Raw genomic sequence first — 15,769 nt, forward strand, 5'->3', positions numbered from 1 at the left:
GGGGGAGGGGCGCGGGGCCCAGCCCTGGCTGCCTCTCCTCTTCTCCGTAAAGGCCCACTAAGGCCCATTAACCTCCCGGGGGGTTCCGGTAACCTCCCGGTACTCCGGTAAAATCCCGATTTCACCTGGAACACTTCCGATATCCAAACATAGGCTTCCAATATATCAATCTTCATGTCTCGACCATTTTGAGACTGCTCGTCATGTCCGTGATCACATCCAGGACTCCGAACAACCTTCGGTACATCAAAACATATAAACTCATAATATAACTTTCATCCTAACGTTAAGCGTGCGGACCCTACGGTTCGAGAACTATGTAGACATGACCGAGACACTTCTCCGGTCAATGACCAATAGCGGAACCTGGATGCTCATATTGGTTCCGACATATTCTACGAAGATCTTTATCGGTCAAACCCCATAACAACATATGTTGTTCCCCTTGTCATCGGTATGTTACTTGCCCGAGATTCGATCATCGGTATCTCAATACCTAGTTCAATCTCGCTACCGACAAGTCTCTTTACTCGTTCCATAATACATCATCTTGCAACTATCTCATTAGTTGCAATGCTTGCAAGGCTTAAGTGATGTGCATTACCGAGAGGGCCCAGAGATACCTCTCCGACAATCGGAGTGACAAATCCTAATCTCGAAATACGCCAACCCAACAAGTACCTTTGGAGACACCTGTAGAGAACCTTTATAATCACCCAGTTACGTTGTGACGTTTGGTAGCACACAAAGTGTTCCTCTGGTAAACGGGAGTTGCATAATCTCATAGTCATAGGAACATGTATAAGTCATGAAGAAAGCAATAGCAATATACTAAACGATCGGGTGCTATGCTAACGGAATGGGTCAAGTCAATCACATCATTCTCCTAATGATGTGATCCTGTTAATCAAATGACAACTCATGTCTATGGTTAGGAAACATAACCATCTTCGATTAACGAGCTAGTCAAGTAGACGCATACTAGTGACACTCTGTTTGTCTATGTATTCACACATGTATTACGTTTCCGGTTAATACAATTCTAGCATAAACATTTATCATGATATAAAGAAATAAATAATAACTTTATTATTGCCTCCAGGGCATATTTCCTTCAAAAGAGATCTCGTTCGAGAACTGTGCACTGACGTATACATTAGTACTTGTAAACACTGTTGGTGCTACCCCACTTGTAAGCAGTTGTGCAAAACACGACACATTGGCTCAGCTCGCTTCAACACTAGGCTATCGACCATTTAACAATCAACAATCTGTTGTCTGACATATAAGAAACAATGTATCTTGTTATAGTGGTTCATGCAGTTAAGTGAGGCCACAATGTAAATTCCAAACGTTCACACGCTAGTCCAGCACTCATGTGGAACACTCACATTAAACTCGTCTTCATAAAAAACTTGAAAAGCATAAGTTAAGAAATTATATACATCTCAATGATTCATAGAACATAACAAACATATGCTAGTTCACAACAAAAGACAAAGTTGTGACAAGGTTTACAAATCAGGAAAAAACAAGCAAGGCTTCTCTGAGCAAAGGGCCTCCCGGCAGGCTTAAATTTCCTGGAGTTCACTCTGGTTTTTTCTTGTTGCCACCATCCAGGGTTAGGTTCTCTCATTCCAGAATAACCAATTATAATTGTGGTCTCAGCTGGAATGCTGAACTGAACCATGCAGTGTACTGACCAGGTGAAATTCTTGTGCATTCCACTAAATTTAAGCACCGCTATTTTTAGAAATAAGCAGACCACAATGCCTCTTGTCCGCGCACCTGTCCAAAAAACCGCCGTGCAGCCGTGCCAGCTAGTCCTCGGTCCATGGATGAACTGGTAGAATGTGCATTCCGGACTAGGATCCAGTTGTTTTTGCTCGTCCCTGCACTACAATCAGGAAGTAAAATGTATGAATCAACTTCTTTTAGATTGCGTTGGTCATTCTACTTTAGTTAATACCAATGTAGGAATACCTTGAAGACTAGAGGTTAGACGATGACAACGAGGGATAGCTGTCACGCCAAATATGCGACCCTATCCAAAAGGAACACGAAGGTCCCACCAAGGATAGACCCGCATATTGAAACGCTTTTGCAAGGTGGATATCATTACATCAACATTACATAATAGATAGGGATACATACAAAAGGCATACAATGCCACACGAATACATCATCATCTTACATAAGAGTAACATCCGACTACGGATGAACACAAACAGAAACTCAAATGACATCCACCCTGCTAGCCCAGGCTGCCGACCTGGAACCTATCCCCAGGTCGAAGCAGAAGCAGAAGAAGAACTCCAAAAAAAGCAAACATCGCTCTCGCGTCATGATCATCGCATAAACCTGTACCTGTAACTGTTGTTGTAGTAATCTGTGAGCCACAAGGACTCAGCAATCCCTTTACCATGGGTATCAAGACTAGCAAAGCTTAATGGGAAAGGAAGGGGTAAAGTGGTGAGGTTGCAGCAGCGACTAAGCATATATGGTGGCTAACATATGCAAATGAGAGCGAGAAGAGAAACAAAGGAACGGACATGCGCTAGCACTGATCAAGAGGTGATCCTGAACACCTACTTACGTCAAACATAACCCAAAACCGTGTTCACTTCCCAGACTCCGCCGAGAAGAGACCATCACGGCTACAAACGCGGTTGATGTGTTTTAATTCGGATCAGGTGTCAAGTTATCTACAACCGGACATTAACAAATTCCCATCTGCCACATAACCGCGGGCACGGCTCTCGAAAGTTTATACCCTGCAGGGGTGTCCCAACTTAGCCCATGATAAGCTCTCGCGATCAAAGAAGGATATACCTTCTCCCAGGAAGACCCGATCAGTCTCGAAATCCCGGTTTACAAGACATTTCGACAATGGTAAAACAAGACCAGCAAGACCGCCCGATGCGCCGACATCCCAATAGGAGCTGCACATATCTCGTTCTCAAGGCAACACCAGATGAGCAATCCGTACAACTAAAACCAGACCTCAAGTTTCCCTGAGGGGGCGCTACAAAGGGCTCTAGTTTGGACCAACACTTAGACAAGCATTGGCCCGGGGGGGGGGGCTATAATAAAGATGACCCTTGGGTTAATTACTCCCAAGGGAAAAGTAGGTGGTGGTGAGGAAATGGTAAAACCAAGGTTGGGCCTTGCTGGAGGAGTTTTATTCAAAGCGAACTGTCAAGGGGGTCCCATAAATCACCCGACCGCGTTAGGAACGCAAAATCCGGGAACATAACACCGGTATGACGAAAACTAGGGCGGCAAGAGTGGAACAAAACACCAGGCATAAGGCCGAGCCTTCCACCCTTTACCAAATATATAGATGCATTAATTAAATAAGAGATATTGTGATATCCCAACAGAATCCTGTCCACCATGGAGCAATCTTCAACTTCACCTGCAACTAACAACGCTATAAGAGGGGCTGAGCAAAGCGGTAACATAGCCAAACAACCGTTTGCTAGGAAGGGTGTCAAAGGTTAGAGGTTCATGGCAATTTGGGGAGGCTTGAAGAACAAGTGATAGGTAACGCAGCATAGCGATAGAACGAAGCAACTAGGATAGCAATGATAGTAGTGAGATCCAGGGTAGCGGTCATCTTGCCTGAAATCCCGCAAGGAAGAAGAACGAGTCCATGAAGAAGATGAAGCCACGAAGACGAACCAAGCATAGACGAACGAATCCTCACGATCGCAACGAAACGGGAACTATCGAGAAGAAGCACACAACATGGTAAACACACCACACATAGACAAGACATGATGCTCAACCAAGTATGATGCAAGATAAGACTACACGGAGCTACTCATGGCAAGAGACGATGCAAACAAGAGCAACACATCAAAGCAAGTTTAAATGAGGCCGGAAGCAACATACAACAATTCCGATAAGTCCTCATATGCAAATTTAGGAATTGGTCCAGAACTGAATAAACCTTATGTTCAAATTGTTAAATAGCAAGTTAAGATGCACCAAGATGATCTACACGAGATTCTAGTCAAGTTACATATAAAGTTCATTAGATTTGGAGCTACGGCCTAAAAGATATGAGCAAAACAAGTTAAACATGGCATTGATGCAAAATGCATACAAACATCAAGCAAACACCTCAAAACAAGGATGCAACATGGTAATATGAAACTACATGCAAAACTAAGCAAGTTTCATATAGAGCACTCTCAAAACGGAGCAACGGTGCAACACATACACTCTATACAAGACATAACCTCATAGGATGCACAAATCAAAACATGGCAAAAATGACAAATCAGCATTTTATAACAGTTTCAGGAGATTAACATCACATAGAACTCTTACAACGATTATTCAGGCATCAAGATGGACTCAGATGAACATGATGCAATGGAACTATATGAAGTACTCGTTGAGACGAACAAATTGACATATTACACGCACAAAACGGAGTAGTATGCAGCAAGTTATAGCATGTTCAACATGGCAACAGAATGTTAAATCTCAGGAACTTAGCAGTTTTTCCGAAAAAGAACCAGATGAACGGGCGGTAACTATGCAACACTCAGAGCGGTGGATAGCGGGGCGAGGCTCACCATGGGCCGATGCCCAGAAGGAGGAGGAGGCAGGAGGGCCTGCCAGCGCTGGGCCGGACGGATTTGGGCCGCGGGCCCATGTGCGGGAGGCGGTGCAGTCGTCGTCTGGATCGGGACCTCCCGATCCATGGTGGCGGCGGTGCTGGAGGTCTCCGGCGAGGCTCGAGGTGACGACGGCGGGGAGAGCAACGAGGAACGCTGGGGACGGCGCGGGGGCTGCCGGATCTGGCCGGAGTTGGCCGGATCCGGGCGATGGCGAGGTGGAGGGAGACGCCGGAGCGGGCGGCGCTCGCCGGCGAGTTGTGCGGCGGCGGAGGCGGCGAGTGGCGCGGCAGCGGTGAAGCACGGAGAGAGAGAGAAGCGGCGGTGCTGACGTGGCGAGGTGGGATTCACCGGGACGGCGGGTGGACATGTCCGGGCGTGGGGCGGACACGTCCGGCGGCGGGAGGTGGAAGAAGACTAGGGTTAGATCCGAAATTTCGGGGAGGGGCACATATATATAGGTAGAGGGAGCTAGGAGACTCCAAATGGGGTGCGGTTTTCGCCCACACGATCGTGATCGAACAACCGAGAGCATGGAGGGGAGTTAGATGGGTTTTGGGCCACTTTGGAGAGGTGTTGGGCTGCAAAGAGAAGGAGGCTTTTGCGGCTACCCGGTTAACCGTTGGAGTATCAAACGACCTCCAAATGGCACGAAACTTGACAGGCGGTCTACCGGTGCTATACCAAGGCCGCTTGGCAAACGTCGGTCCATTCTGAGAACGTTTAGCACCCGCACATGAAAAGAGGCAAAAGGGGGACGCTGGGGGGCATAGGAGTGCCGGATTGCAAAACGGACAGCGGGGAAAATGCTCGGATGCATAAGATGAACATGTATGCAATGCAATGCACATGATGACATGATATGAAATGCATATGATGACATGGCAAAGTGCAAAACTCAAGAAAATGACATGGAAACACCGGCGAATAACTGGCAGACACCTGGCGCATCGAATCCGGGGCGTTACAACACTCCTCCACTAACAAGAGATCTCGTCCCGAGATCTTAGGACCGAGACGGAAGGGAAAAGGGGATGAGGTGAAACAAGAACTCAAATGAAGAAGCAAAGAATCGAGAGCACTCGAGAAGAAGAGAGGAACAACGAGAATGACAAGAATCGAAAGCTGGCGGAATCGGATAGACTATGAAACCACTCCGGTTAGAATGAGATAAGAAATGAATAAGACTGAGAGGATTTAGGCAGCACTTCGACTGAAAAATGGAGGAATAGAACACGAGTTTGAGAGGATGGAATGATACTTGATGAAGACATGACACAAAACCTCCGGAAAGAAATGAAAGAGTTGAATGAAAAGAACTCAGAAGGAAGGATTGAACGGAGTTGTTGAGAAAATCAACAATGAAAGAATAAGCTTGTTGTGGTCTTATAGATAACATCTCAAGATCATAAGGTGATAACCGGCCATAAACGGAAATGATTGGATAGCTTAGAAGAACGAAGAAATGCAAAACTCCACTTGAAAAGAATACGGAGATTTAATTGCACCTCGAGATGCAAAAAAACAAAAGATACTAGAACTCCTTGAATAAGAATCTTGATGAACACTTGAAAGAATGAATTAAATCATGAAGAACCACCATGAAGAACTCCGGTAACAAAAGGATGATGAGATAAAATGAAGGTTGAAAGAATAGATGAGCGTTGGGATGATTTAGATGGAGGTTCCGACGAGATGGCGGAGGAAATTTGAACTCCGAAAAAGAAAAGATGAAAACACTTGGAACTAGAATTTATTCATCAAGAACAAACTCCGAAAGAAGGGATTTATCACTTGGATGAAATAAGAATAAGATTTATTGTATGCTTATCCTTCATCAAATTAAATTGATGACAAGCAATGGATTTTTCATACTACTTATTCTTCTTGAAAAGGATTGAGAACGGATAGCACAAATCTTGAGAAAATCTTTATGTACCACCGGTAGGATTCGAAAGAACGAATGGATTAAAATGATCACAAAGGAAAAAAGAATCTTGAATGAACCACCATAAGAATTCAAAAATGACTGATGAAAGAGAATGAATCACCGAGAAGAATTAGAAGAACAAATGTGCTAGAGGGAATTTAGATGTAAAAGAACGAAGAGATCATGAGCTGATTAACAAACACTTGAGTGAAACGCCGGGATAAATAGAGAATGATAACTGGGATGATGGCCTCCGGTGAAAAGAAACGGGAAAACGACTCCTGACATACTCCGGATGGATGAAAAGAATATCTGACAAATGGAATAATTTGAGAGGACAACATGAAGCTAGAACCACGAATCTCTGGGAGAACGGGCAAGATTTAGAGAAAATACTCTTCTTCGGTCCTCAAATGACGACGAGAAACACCACCAAAATTACTGAGATACTCCGGGAGAATGAAAAAAACCCTAAAAGGTTGAGCCAACAATGAAAATGATTTGAAATCGATCTTGGAGAAGGCATGTGACTGATGTGATCCATTCTTACATCACACTTGAAAAAGAATTGAGAATAACTCCGGGGAAATTAGAAGAGTCAGGTAAGATCCTGGGAAAAGACCTGTGGGTTAGGGCCCACTAAAGAGAAAAACACCGTTGTAAAGGGATGTTGAAGAGTTAGATGATGCACCGGAACAAATGAAATATTTGAATGAGGTGACAACCTCAAATTAATTGGAACAGTGACGAATCTCCTGAGATGTCTTGAACTCCGGAATGATTGAATGGCGAGAGGCGAACAAGCAAGGAGAACACTTGATCCAAGGAAAAGAATATGATCAATCCGAAAAACTTGAATTAAGTCCACCGGAGAAGAAAAGAGATGAAGAATGCCAAACAAAAGCGAATTCACCGGTTGAGATAATTTATGAAAGACTGAAGAGGTCCACACGAATGGAATTGATGCTCGAAAGGGACACAGGCTCCGGGAAGAATAGGGTGGGAGGGCGGGAAAACAAAGGCAACTTGGAAGGGGAAAACCACTGAATTACTTCAGGAGGAAAACACCGGTTGAAATCATTGAAGAAAGAAAACAAAGACTTCGCACGAGTAGGATGGATACTCGATTACGGACAACGATTCTGAGAAGAAGAAGGAAGGGCGGGTGGGAAAAGAAAACAACTGAGGATTGAACTTTGCAAAGATGAAGAGGCTCGAGTCAACTTGACGAGAAATGCACCGGATGAAAGGAGCTGAGAACCAACGATCGAAAACCAGTTGCGTGATCCTAAAGAAAAATTTGAAGGGGAAGAGGAATAATTCAAAACACCTACGTCAAGATTCCTCACCAGAGCGACGAAGGGGCTGAGGAGTAAAACAACGGCCAAGCTACACGATCAATCAAGGGGGCTCCTAGGGTCGGTCGAGGCTCTGATACCAACTTGTCACGCCCAATATGCGACCCTATCCAAAAGGAACACGAAGGTCCTACCAAGGATAGACGCGCATATTGAAACGCTTTTGCAAGGTGGATATCATTACATCAACATTACATAATAGATAGGGATACATACAAAAGGCATACAATGCCACACGAATACATCATCATCTTACATAAGAGAAACATCCGACTACGGATGAACACAAACAGAAACTTAAATGACATCCACCCTGCTAGCCCAGGCTGCCAACCTGGAACCTATCCCCTGATCGAAGAAGAAGCAGAAGAAGAACTCCAAAACAAGCAAACATCGCTCTTGCGTCATGATCATCACATAAACCTGTACCTGCAACTGTTGTTGTAGTAATCTGTGAGCCACAAGGACTCAACAATCCCATTACCATGGGTATCAAGACTAGCAAAGCTTAATGGGAAAGGAAGGGGTAAAGTGGTGAGGTTGCAGCAGCGACTAAGCATATATGGTGGCTAACATACGCAAATGAGGGCGAGAAGAGAAACAATGGAACTGTCGTGCGCTGGCAATGATCAAGAGGTGATCCTGAACACCTACTTACGTCAAACATAACCCAAAACCGTGTTCACTTCCCGGACTCCGCCGAGAAGAGACCATCACGGCTACACACGCGGTTGATGCGTTTTAATTCGGATCAGGTGTCAAGTTATCTACAATCGGACATTAACAAATTCCCATCTGCCACATAACCGCGGGCACGACTCTCGAAAGTTTATACCCTGCAGGGGTGTCCCAACTTAGCCCATGATAAGCTCTCGTGATCAACGAAGGATATACCTTCTACCAAGAAGACCCGATCAGTCTCGGAATCCCAGTTTAGAAGACATTTCGACAATGGTAAAACAAGACCAGCAAGACCGCCCAATGCGCCGACATCCCGATAGGAGCTGCACATATCTCGTTCTCAGGGCAACACCGGATGAGCAATCCGTACAACTAAAACCAGACCTCAAGTTTCCCTGAGGGGGCGCTGCAAAGGGCTCTAGTTCGGACCAACACTTAGACAAGCATTGGCCCGGGGGGGCTATAATAAAGATGACCCTTGGGTTAATTACTCCCAAGGGAAAAGTAGGTGGTGGTGAGGCAAATGGTAAAACCAAGGTTGGGCCTTGCTGGAGGAGTTTTATTCAAAGCGAACTGTCAAGGGGGTCCCATAAATCACCCGACCGCGTTAGGAACGCAAAATCCGGGAACATAACACCGGTATGACGGAAACTAGGGTGGCAAGAGTGGAACAAAACACCAGGCATAAGGCCGAGCCTTCCACCCTTTACCAAATATATAGATGCATTAATTAAATAAGAGATATTGTGATATCCCAACAAAATCCTGTCCACCATGGAGCAATCTTCAACTTCACCTGCAACTAACAACGCTATAAGAGGGACTGAGCAAAGCAGTAACATAGCCAAACAACGTTTTGCTAGGAAGGGTGTCAAAGGTTAGAGGTTCATGGCAGTTTGGGGAGGCTTGAAGAACAAGTGATAGGTAACGCAGCATAGCGATAGAACGAAGCAAGTAGCATAGCAATGATAGTAGTGAGATCCAGGGTAGCGGTCATCTTGCCTGAAATCCCGCAAGGAAGAAGAACGAGTCCATGAAGAAGATGAAGCCACGAAGACGAACCAAGCGTAGACGAACGAATCCTCATGATCGCAACGAAACGGGAACTATCGAGAAGAAGCACACAACATGGTAAACACACCACACATAGACAAGACATGATGCTCAACCAAGTATGATGCAAGATAAGACTACATGGAGCTACTCATGGCAAGAGACGATGCAAACAAGAGCAACACATCAAAGCAAGTTTAAATGAGGCCGGAAGCAACATACAACAATTCCTGTAAGTCCTCATATGCAAATTTAGGAATTGGTCCAGAACTGAATAAACCTTATGTTCAAATTGTTAAACAGCAAGTTAAGATGCACCAAGATGATCTACACGAGATTCTAGTCAAGTTACATATAAAGTTCATTAGATTTGGAGCTACGGCCTAGAAGATATGAGCAAAACAAGTTAAACATGGCATTGATGCAAAATGCATACAAACATCAAGAAAACACCTCAAAACAAGGATGCAACATGGTAATATGAAACTACATGCAAAACTAAGCAAGTTTCATATAGAGCACACTCAAAACGAAGCAACGGTGCAACACATACACTCTATACAAGACATAACAACAATCTGTCCAAAACAGCAACTAGGCATATTGCAAGCACCAAAACAATAAGCTACAGCATCCCAACGAGAAAACAAAAGGCATGCGCATGAAGTACAGGTAAAGCATGACAAAAGATGAACACTGAGCTATCTCCAGAAGCTACTAGAACATGCTCAAAAGGACATGGGAAGATTGCAAATAATAACAGTTTCAGACTGCAGAAATAACATCAGGTTGCAATGTTTAGAGCTATCAAACGACATGTTACAGGAACTTAACATGGCAAACAAAGTCATGGCATGATACTACTAAATGCAGAGAACGAAAGTCCCTTACTGACCATGAGCCAAAAAGGCACAGAAAATATGATGACACCCACGTAAACATGGCAAGTTATATGACAGATTCATACATGGCAGGAACAACAATAAGTAGGCATGTTGGTGAGCCTGAACCACTCACCACAGAGCAATAAATGGCATGGCAAGGCAACCCACAGTAAGAAGACATGTTTGTGAAGCTAAACATGGCAAGAGAAAGTTCATAGGGTGCATGGATCACTTGCAAAACACATGGCCAAAACTGAACTTAATGTTAACAGGCTGACAGCGACATTATTTAGCAAGTTTGGAGGAAGATAGCAACAAGCTACATCAAGCCATAAATGCAAACAGGGGCATGGCTGGATAGAGCATGATATGTATAACAAAACATCCTTAGTGAATGTCAGGACCCCGACTTGATGTCACATTGATCTAGCCGGTAACACCTCATATCACTTTGCGGCCTCACGCACGGTATCCCCACGGGTGTCGCCTTACCTTTGCCCGGGACCGTTTGCGCCTTTTGGCTCACGTATATGATAGTGTCGCTAGCATCCATATGATAAGGAGCCCGGGCTGACATGACTAGTCGTAAACCCAAAGTGGCACAGACTTACAGGGACAGGCATCCATGACCCAGCTTCGAACGTGTCGGTCATCAGCAAGTGGGTCCGGGCTGTAGCACTGGGCTAGCAGGACTCCGGTAAACCGGGCTGTAGCGGGCTAACAGGACTCCGGTACTCAATGCGTGACATTTCCCCGAAGGGACAGACACAGGAACGAAGAAGGACACATGCCGGCCATCCTAAGTGTTCCAGAGCAGTAGCAAGCTACCATGGCTCAGCGGTAACACTAGGAGACATTTCCCGGTAAGAGAGGCTACTAAGGATAAACAACTAGGTAGTCAGATCCCACACATACCAAGCATTTCAATCATACACACAATATGCTCGATATGTGCAAATACAACGAAGCATCACAACATGACTCTATGACACAAGTACTTTATTTAAGGCTCAGAGAGCCATACATAACATACACAAAGGTACGGGTCTCACGACCCAACATTCAAGTCATACAGTCATACAAACCAGCAGCAGAAGTACATTGTCTAAGTACAGACAACTAGTAAAATAAAAGAGGCTTGGAAAGCCTAGCTATACTACGTGGTCCTTCACAAGCTCAGGGTCACCACCTGGGCCTTTAGCCTACTCGTTGATGTCAACGTCTACGTAGAACCCATCAGAAGGGGTTGCAGCGTCTTCTGTAAAAATATAAATTATAGCAACATGAGTACAAAGGTACTCAGCAAGACTTACATCAGATCCTACATACATGCATGTTATCAAGAAGGGTTGGTGGAGTTATTGCAGCAAGCCAGCTTTGACTCTTGGCTAGACTATCCTACGATACTTCAACTTGAAGATGGTTTTGCGCACACGAGTCCACTACTCACCACTTCAATACACTACCGAGGATCTGCCTCCGTCTTCCTACGGAAGAGCCATCCTCGGCACTCACACTTATCTTGAGGCTTTTAGTAGTTTCCATTTACTTGTCTATGAACTGTATAGGCAACCAAGTAGTCCTTTACCGCGGCCGCGGCTATTCGAATAGATCATGTTAACCCTGCAGGGGTGTACTTCTTCATACACGCTCTCACCACTTACCGTCGTTTACACGACATGTACTCGGCAACCTTCAAGCGGAAGCCCAACGTGGGTGTCGGCCACGACCTACCTAACCACCTAAGCCTCCAGTCCAGGTTTATCGCCTATCCAGGTTCCATCCGCAGGGAGTCCGGCCGAGGTTTCCCATGAGGCCCCGAACGATGTGAACAGGGTTCCCGAGATACCTAACGGGTATTCGGTACACCGTGCCACGTACCTACCACATCACAGCCCACCCCTACGGTCAGCGCTGTCCACGGCCTCCAGTAGGCTACAAACACTAGAAACTACTTGCAACTCCTGGACGGAGATCTAGGGTGAATAAGAAGCCGAGAGGGTCCATTGGTTTCGGGCCCAATGCATGGTAGTAGCTGATTCTTAAATCACACATACAGATCTCAGTGCTTAAGGTCGGCTTCAATGAAACAACCCACCATGTACTCCTACATGGCCTCTCATCGATACCTTTACCAAATCGTGTTCACCACACCACTCTCATTACCGACATAATCATTTCACTCTAGTCCATCACCCAGATGAACCAGACCTGACACGACTCTAAGCATAGCAGGCATAGCAAGGTAGGAACAACACATACATATGGCTCAATCAACTCCTACACATGCTAGTGGGTTTCATCTAGTTACTGTGGCAATGACAGGTCATGCAGAGGAAATGGGTTCAACTACCGTAGCACACAGCAGTTTGAAATGCGTTGTCTTAATGCAGTAAAAGAGAGCAGGAGCGAGAACATGGGATTGTATCGATATGATCAAATGGTTGGTTGCTTGCCTGACGGGTCGGTGCACTGGTATTGCTCTTCGTCGGGGTTATCACGGTACTCCTTGGGGGCAGAACCTACCGCAGAGAGCACCGATACACAAACATTACCAAACAGTATGCAACAATATGATGCATGCATGAGACATGGCAAAATGAGTGTATTGGGCTAATGCAACTAAGAACAGATGGGTTTGAACTAATTTGAACCATTGATTCAAAGTTCAAACTCATAAGTTGCCATTTAAGGTGTTTTATCTTGTTCTATGATAAACAGCAGGTTAGCTTGTTTAAACATGCATGAAACCAGTACAGATGGAAAGATTGGATTTTTCTGATCATTTTTCATATATAACTTGTTTGATTTGGAGCTACGATTGATTTTATATGAATTTTGGAAGTTTGAAACATTTTCTGGAATTTCCTGTGTAAAAATAATTCCAGTAATTAAATTACTGCGTCAGCACTACGTCATGATGACGTCAGTGGTCAACGGGCTGGCCCAGGTCAAACTGACCAGTGGGTCCCGCATGTCAGTACTCAATTAGTTTAACTAAGTTAGATTTAAACTAACTGGATTAATTAACAAAGGGGGCCCCACATGTCATAGACCCAGGGGGTCAACCGGGGCCCACCCGTGGTCAAAGTCAGAGTCAAACACGCCGGCGTCTAGCCGCCGGCGAGCCCGACGCAGCGGCGAAAGTGCTTTTTGCCATTCCGGAAACCAAATGGACGGCGGAAGGCATCTACGTGTTGCTGAGGTTGAGCCGCGACTATTGGTGGTGGTGGTTGGGCTCGGGGTGGCCGGAGTTGGCGCCGACGGCGACTTTGGCGGCCGCCGGAGTTCGGCTGAAGACGAACTCATGGCTAGAGTGTGTGGTGAGGTGCGGGGAGTGCATGGTTAGCCCCAACGCGGTGTGGTGAGTGCGATGGACAAGGTGAGGTGGCCGGAGGATGGCCGGGAGCACGTCGGCGAAGAGGTCCGCGACGGCACGTGCGGGTGAGCTTAGTGTGCTCGCTGTGGTGCACGAGAGAGATAAAGAGAGGAAGGGGAAGTTAGCCCAGCTCACTGCGGTCTTGATGGAAAGGACGGCGTGGTCGGGGACGAGCTGCTGCGGCGGCGACGGCGAAGGGGATCTCCGGCGATGGCGGTTCGGGCGAGGTTGGTGCGGCGGCTTCGGGGCACGCGAGCGCTCGGGGCTCGGCTAGCTCGAAGAAGTAGAGGATGGCGGAGCTTCTGGACACGGTGGCGCGGCGTGGAGACGACGGGGAGCACGGCTACGGCGACGGTGCAGCGACGGTGGCGTCGGCCATGGCGTGGGAGCGCGAGGGAGAGAAACTGGGGGCGAATGGAGGTGTCCAGGGGGGTCGGGGCGCGACGTGGAGCTCGTCCAGGCCAGCAGGGCGGCGAGAGGGGGAAGCAGGGCGACATGCAGCTCCGTGGCGAGCTGCGGTGCCGCCGCCGAGCACCTTGGCTGCCTGCCTGGCAAGCCAAGCAGCTCGCTGGAGCGGTGGCCGGGCTGGGCCGGCCAGGTGGGCTGGCTGGTGGGCCTGTGGTGGCGCCAGGTAAGTTTTCCCTTTTTTTCTGTTTTCTGTTTTTATTCTGTAGGTTTGTTGAATTTCTAAAAATACCTATGTCATTCCAAAATTCACCAAACTGCCTCTGGTCCTTAGTTGGAATATTTCCAGCATGGAACATTTTAGTTTGGGAATATTTGAGCATTTGAAATATTTCATAAATTTTAAATGCCCAAATTCAAATACTTATGATTTAATTCAAAGACCTTAGGATGACCTAGGAAATTGTGCATCACTTTTGGCAGAGGTTTTGGACCAAGACAAAAATGATGGACATTTTAGAAGGGCATTTCAGGTTCATCGAAAATATTTTTAGTAAACCCTAGTTGGATTCAGAGGGGGCTGGGGGTTCTGTCATTCCCATTTCAGGTTTCTGTTAAATGAAATAGACATGATGCAACACTCTAATGCATGAACTAGCTAGGGTGTGACAACTCACCCCCACTCAAAAGAATCTCGTCCCGAGATTTGGGTTCCTCCGGGAAGAAGGCGGGATACTCAAGTCGAAGACGATCCTCCCTTTCCCAAGTTGCTTCGTCCTCAGAATGGTGCGACCATTGAACTTTGAGAAACTTGATATTATGACGCCGGGTGGTACGTTCGGCCTGATCGAGGATACGAATGGGGTACTCTCGATATGTAAGATTATCTTGGAGATCAAGCGTTTCGTGGTCCACTTCACGGATAGGATCCGAGAAGCAACGCCTGAGTTGAGAAACGTGGAAGACATCGTGGACTCTGGAGAGGTGCGGAGGTAGTTCCAACTGGTAGGCAACTTCTCCTCGTTTGGCAAGAATGCGAAAAGGTCCAATGTAACGAGGAGCCAATTTGCCTTTGATACCGAAACGATGGGTTCCCTTCAGAGGGGTGACCTGAAGATAAGCCTTCTCGTCAACCTCGAAAGTCATAGCCTTATGTTTTCGGTCATATTGACTCTTTTGATGAGATTGCGCTGTTTTCAACTTTTCACGAACGATACGAACTTGTTCTTCTGCTTCCTGAATCATATCCGGGCCAAAGAATTGTCTTTCCCCGGTCTCTGACCAGTTAAGGGGTGTTCGACACCGTCGTCCATAGAGAACTTCAAAAGGGGCTTTACCCAAGCTAGATTGATAGCTGTTGTTGTAAGCGAATTCGGCAAATGGAAGGCACTTCTCCCAGTCCATTCCGAATGAGATAACAGAGGCTCGAAGCATGTCTTCTAGAATCT

The sequence above is a fragment of the Triticum dicoccoides genome, chromosome 3B (assembly GCF_002162155.2).
Source record: "Triticum dicoccoides isolate Atlit2015 ecotype Zavitan chromosome 3B, WEW_v2.0, whole genome shotgun sequence".
NCBI lineage: Eukaryota > Viridiplantae > Streptophyta > Magnoliopsida > Poales > Poaceae > Triticum > Triticum dicoccoides.